This window comes from Priapulus caudatus, unplaced genomic scaffold (assembly GCF_000485595.1).
Source record: "Priapulus caudatus unplaced genomic scaffold, Priapulus_caudatus-5.0.1 Scaffold277, whole genome shotgun sequence".
Taxonomy (NCBI): domain Eukaryota; kingdom Metazoa; phylum Priapulida; class Priapulimorpha; order Priapulimorphida; family Priapulidae; genus Priapulus; species Priapulus caudatus.
In genome coordinates, this window is record NW_014577338.1 from 40,655 (window position 1) to 47,215 (window position 6,561).

General features: G+C 43.5%; 1 long non-coding RNA gene across 1 annotated transcript in view; it reads right to left on the reverse strand.

Annotated features, from left to right (window-relative positions):
- Window positions 1-1,297: 1,297 nt before the first annotated feature.
- LOC106808436 overlaps window positions 1,298-6,561 on the reverse strand; it is a 16,944-nt gene continuing 11,680 nt past the window's right edge. Inside the window, exon 3 of the long non-coding RNA XR_001393775.1 lies at window positions 1,298-1,311. This is a non-coding gene — a long non-coding RNA (uncharacterized LOC106808436). The remainder of the gene's footprint in view (window positions 1,312-6,561) is intronic.

Consider the following 6,561-nt stretch of genomic DNA (forward strand, 5'->3'; position numbering starts at 1 on the left):
ACACACACACACACACACACACACACACACACACACACACACACACACAGACAGACAGACAGTGAGAGAGAGAGAGAGAGAGAGAGAGAGAGGAAGGGGTGAGGAGAGAGATGTAGAGGAGAGAAGACAGATGACAGAGAAGTGATGAAGGAAGAGCGAAGAGAGGAGAGAGGAGAACGCAGAAAGCAGAAAGGAGAGAAGAGCAGAGAAAGGAGAGAGAAGAGCATGCAAGAGAGGCAGAGAGAGATATGATGTTACTATGTGAGGAAAAGTAGCATGAAAAGAGCGAGGGGAAGCGAGAGAAAGATAAGAGAGATGGGGAAGAGAGAGAGAGAGAGAGAGAAAGGGAGAGAGAGAGAGCAAAGACGAGAGAGAAAGAGAGAGAGAGAGAGAGAGAGAGAGAGAGAGAGAAAGAGAGAGAGAGAAGAGAGGAGAGAGATAAATGGTGTTGCTGTGCGAGTGAAAGTGAAATGAAAAAGGAGAGGATGAGAACGAGAGATATGAGAAGAGGGGAAAAGAACAGGAGAGAGGACAGAGGAGACGAGAATGGAAGAGAAGATAGAAGAGGAGTGAGAGAGAAGAAGGAGAGGAGAAGGAGGAGGAGGAGGAGGAAGACATAGGGGAGAAGAGGAAGGAAAAGAGATAGGCAAGAGCGGAGAGAGAGAGAGAGAGAGATATGAGAGAGGTTAGGGGGTAGCGAGGAGAGATGAGACGAGAAAGAGGTAAGAGAAGAGGGGAGTGACGTATCGGAAAGAGAGGAGGGGAAGGGTGTTAATGGGGGTGAGGGAAACTAAATATGTAACTATACCGCGTTCTATAGCGTGGAGACAATGGAAATAACATGGATAGTTCAGTGCGAGCAAGAGTCAACGAAGACGTAGTTTCGAGCGTTCGCGCTTTTTAACACACACCTTAAAATAGTAATAACTCTCAGTTAACCAGCTTACTCGTGGTTATCAAAATTATTCCCAGGATTCGCATGGCGATATTTAGGATAACTGCTGGTCATTCTCATGCAAATGAAGGGTTTCCAGGAGTGATATATGTGTGATGAAAGATGCGCGCATTTCCGAAAATGCGATTTCCGGGTTGCAACAAAATAGACTACTATAGACGCTGCGTACGACACATTGAATAAGGGAGATGGATAACTCCATAGACCTTGTGCTAGCAATTGCATACGTTTACCGAAGCCGAGGCAATTTCCAAACGTGCTTTTATGCGAAGCCCCCGGCTGCGTTTGAAATGCAGATAAAGGAATGATTGAATTCGACAATTTTGCTTGCTTTTCTTTCAAGCAATTATTTGTATCTAGCATGACACGCCGCGCATAAGACATATATGTTAAATGAAACGTGCATAATTAATAGAAAACTACATATGAACCATACATGAAATATATAAACCTGATGAAAATTTACGTAGGACATACTGTGTCGCATATATAAGACCTATTACAAGTGTAATGCCACTGAGATCTGTAAGAAATTAACAACATAAGAGGCATATCCATATGAGAAATGGGAGACCTCAGACACGTTATATATATAAGACACATATGACGTATAACATATATAAGACATAAAGCAGGTGTAACTATGTAAGCAGCTGAGTTCACGTCGACCGTTATATTTTTGACTCTTGGTTAAAATAGTATTTTTTCTCATCCTTGTTTACAATTGACACGTACTACCTATTTGCAGGTCGCTTTACTGATCTCTCCATTCACTGCCTCAATACGTACGCCGCCTTCTAAGCGTTGATGTAGAGTTTCTTTTGTACAGAGAGTGAGTAGTGAGTTCGCTTTTCCAATTTGTACCGGCGTGTGAATATTCACATTTTCTGCTTTTGCTCCGTTGTGAAGTTCGTATAATCTTTCTTCGTTCGATGAAAGCGCGCGAGTCTAATGACGAAATACTTTTCTCTCACATTCACGCACGTTGCCTTCTGAAACCGGAAACGTAAAAGTCAAGCCTGAAATTACGAGCGGGTATTTTCTGCGCCATTGCTCGTTTCTTAATTTATGACGTCACAGCGCGCATAGTCTGTCACCGCACGCGTCATTTTTGCGATATTCTTTCGAGTCGGCGTCTAAGCGGCCCCCAGCAGCATTAGTGTAGCAAAGCGAGCTGTAAAGAGACAAAGACGTCAGATGGAGCGTGCGTGCGTGGCTAATCGCGATTCTTCTTCTAGTATCTGTCGTTAACGGTCGTGTCAAATGAAGGCGAGATAAATCTGCCAGAAATCAGCAGTAATTTGGTGGCGACGCGCAAAGAGACTCATTCGTCTTGAGCTCTGTCACGGAATCACTTACGCGATTTGCATTTCACCCAGATTGCCATTGATATTAAGCTAGGGTTACATCAAGATGCTGGGAGACTATTACTTAAATACATTATTCATGAAGAGAATAGAGATTAATGAAAATGATATGGCGCTGCTTTGTGAAGACGACTCAAGTAGGCCAATAAGTGGTTTCATTAGGGGAGACTCGTGTAACAACGCCTAGATGCAACTAACTATTCTATGAGTTACAATTTACTGCGCGTACGCTACGTAAGGTTTAATACCCTTTACGCGTAATAATTCTATCAATATTCGCGTATTTTTCTGTTGGTAAAACTACAAAGATTTCCTGATGAAAATGTATAAACCGAATACTTCTATATCCTTATTTATATGGTAATTAAACCACAGAGTACATTACGTAGATTCAGCGTGACATTAATCGCACCCAGTTGGTCTGTCTTGTATTTTCGTAACGAGATTTCGTATCCGCGGTCGCAATCGCGAGTTCAATTTATTAAGAATGCTTCATCGACAGAACAACGAACCGCCTGAGTGACAAACCGACTGGCTGTAATACATTCACATGTTTAGCCGTATTACTGCTTACCATACACACAAACGCACACACGAGCGCACACGCACACGCACACGCACACGCACACGCACACGCACACGCACATGCACACGCACGCACGCTACTGCACGGTAGCACACGCACCAGCACCAACTCCACCACACCATAAACCACACACGCACTGCTCATCTCTCTCTCTCTCTCTTCTCCTCTTCTCTCTTCTGTTCTCTCACTCTACACATCTTAACACACAAACACAGCACCTACCAGCACCACACACACACACTTACACAGTCCGCACACACACAACACGACACACACACACACACACCACACGGCACGCACGGCATGCACAGCACGCACAGCACGCACACCCCACATCTCTCTCTCTCTCTCTCATCTCATCTCTCTACGCTACACACACCAGAGTCACGCGCGCGCGCGACGCACGCACGCAGCGCAACAGACACACACATCATGGCACGCCCCGCCACGCAACATCACCCACCCTCGGCTTCTTCCCTCCTCCTGCCCCCCGCACGCGGCGCACCTCGCACTTCACTGCACGCACGCACGCACGCACGCCGCTGCGCCCGTATATACACTACTGCGAATCTCCAACGAGAAAGCCTTACAAGCGAATTGACAACTGAGAGCACCTCGAAAGCACAGACCTCCGCAAGGCAGCTGATCTCTCAATGTGAAATTTTTAACTTATTAATTAATTAATTAAGTGGGGCAAATTCAATTATTATAAATACATATTAATTATTAATTAATTAATTATATAATGTAATTGGACCCCGTTTAGTGCGAGCTGTGCAGGTTGGGGATGCGCACTTGCGCTCTCCTCTCTAGACCTGTGGTTGCGTTTTGTAAGTCTACAGCGCAGCGCACCTAGCGGAAGTGAACTCGAACGAGTGACATGTCACGAACCAAAACCCACAAAGCACAGCAAACAAGACTCAAAACACATCCCGCCGGTGAACAAACATAACCCCGGCCAAGCGCCCTGGCGAAGGTAATAATCATACGCGCGCACATAGAGCGTGTCGGACCCCCCGGGTTGCTATGACGAAGGTTTTACCAAGTAAAAGATGGCTGCCGCGTCGATCTCACGGTCGCTCGGCTACCATTTGCAATAACATCAACACCGTATGTACGAAAATCCTTTGGCCCTCGCCACCGCGATTACATCGCGGCTTAGGAATGGGGAACGCGGCAAAAACAATAGCATATAACGAGGGCGCTGATAGGCAACGAGTCCTTGAGCAAGAGCCTGTGCGCGTGTTTACCAACGTGAAAAACTCTACCTGTACGTACGTGTCTGTTTTTTCAATCTCGGTGTGTTTTTTTGGGACAATGCAAACGCGACAATTATTGGTACTACATGTTCGCAGCGAAAGGAGGGAGGACATGCCTTTATCCCTGTAACGTTTTAAGCAGACGACCGTGCCCTGAGATTAGAGCTGTGAGACGATGAGAAAAATATACTCCTCCTCTGAGACCTTCAAGTACGCCGCGGCGTGTCGAGATCAATTTTTGATGAATCGGACTACGTTGAGACAAACTGAGCTCGTATGGTATGTTTTATTATTTAGCCAGATTAGTAATCCAGTGTGCCTAATGTAATTTCGTTGTATAAGTATAATTTCAAATGAAACAGCTAATGCGAAACAAGCTTGACCAGGCTGCGAGATTAATATCAATACACATTTTCAATTTATTACCGTTAGTACTATTACTATTAGTATTAGGCCTACCATTTCTTGGAGGGCAATGAATGGGTGAATGGAGCTAATCTGAAACAAAATTAATACTTACTTAGTCTTTGCATTGTAGCCAGTAAGTTTTTCATGTTGGGTTAACGCGTTCCCAATCTTGAATATGTATGATCATGCACTCATTAGGGTTAGGCTAGGGGCCTGTGCACAGGCACTTGAAACGTTTCAATAAAATATAATGCTAAATAAATACGAAATCTAATACTAGTACTACAAAATTCTTAATGTTTCTATACTCTCTTGCACCTATTATTGCCGACAGTTTCCTGTAAATTCAGTGTAAATTCCGTTGAAATGCACCTGTCAGCTGTCCCTCACGTTTTTCCTTGGAACAATCTGTGCTCACCCAGTTCTCTGGTGCGGACGGAAAGAGTGAGCAAACGGCAAAGGGTAACTCAAGGCAGCTCAAGTGGGAGGACATGCAGCGGCTTAATGCCTTATTTAAAATTGGTGCCGAGGATGAAGTTGTGGAAAGTACAGTAAAACCTTGTTATACTGCCCCTCGTAATACCGCCAATCTCACTTATCGCCAGGAAAATGCCAGTTTACAGATCATTTGTACGTAATTTAGCCTCGTAATACCGCCCCTCGTTAAGCGCCAACCGCCAGCATTATGGCTATGTACAATTCTATATAAATGCATTGAAAATACACTCGTTATACTACTATCGAGTGTTGGTCGGTATCAGTTGATCAGTTTCTATGGTAACATACACACAGCACATCCATGCGAGTCCTATGTAATAGCAGTAGTATTTAGCTGTATAGTACTAGCGGTAGAGATTTCGCCCCCATCATCACTTAAAATGACTATTGGGAGATTTTTGCTCAGAAAAACTAAATATAGCTGAATATAGTCTCACCTGACAGCGAAAATGTCACTGATTACACCAACATTAAAAATACTAAGATTTTATGGAGTTATAGCATAGAAAATTGGATATGAACACATCGTAACAGCAATCCATTTTATTGTGTCGCGACAATGCCTAATGGCAGAATTGATAAACTTGTATTTGTGTCGGTGATTAATTGAAAACAAATTTGAGAGAGCCATGCTTTGTCTATGGCAGATAAGCGGTGGCGCTGTCGTACCCAAACTTGGAATTTGCACAATCTTGAGATCGCGCAGTGATAGTGCTGCCCAAACTAAACTTCCGGATATTCCCTAGTGCACCGTCCCAACTCAATGATGAGCACGCTGAAAAACAGTCGCTATCAACTACACTTTTAAAATGGCCGATGTGGCATATGGCGAGTATACACGAGGCAAACTAGAAGGAATTCCCTAACTGGCGATTGCGTATCCAAATATCTTAATATACACATTTAATAGAATGTTATTATATTTAACAAAAGACACATGCTAAACACATGTTGAAGAAAACCGATGAAATGAACATTCGGTAGCTAATGAAATGACCAAATCTCGAATGCAAGCCTGCTCACAGCTTGCCAAACTAGGATTTCTATATTGAGCCAATTATGCGTCAACGTATCCAATATATAATTTGTTAACCAATAATCGCCAAATATGCCAAACTACAATCAAGAAATAAGATAGGGAACTCCAGTCAATTGTAATGCAGTATAACATTCGTAGCCTATGATTCCAAAGTTTGTGGCAAACCCTCAGCGCACTGCCCAAACTAGGATTTTGCCAATAAATCAAGATTGGTGCCCAACACTGCAGGATCAAGCGCTAAAAATTCAATCTTGTAACCAAGATCCAAGTTGGTACAACAGCGCCACAAGCATAAATGCCACACTTTCTAGCCTAAGTACGAAAGATAAGACAAAAACGAATGTTACGAAACTATGTTCGATAACCAGTAGTTATCGATAACTGCAGTCATTTGGTGCGAATACGATAAGGTCTAAGACATTTAATCTGTTACTCTAGCCAATCTGCTT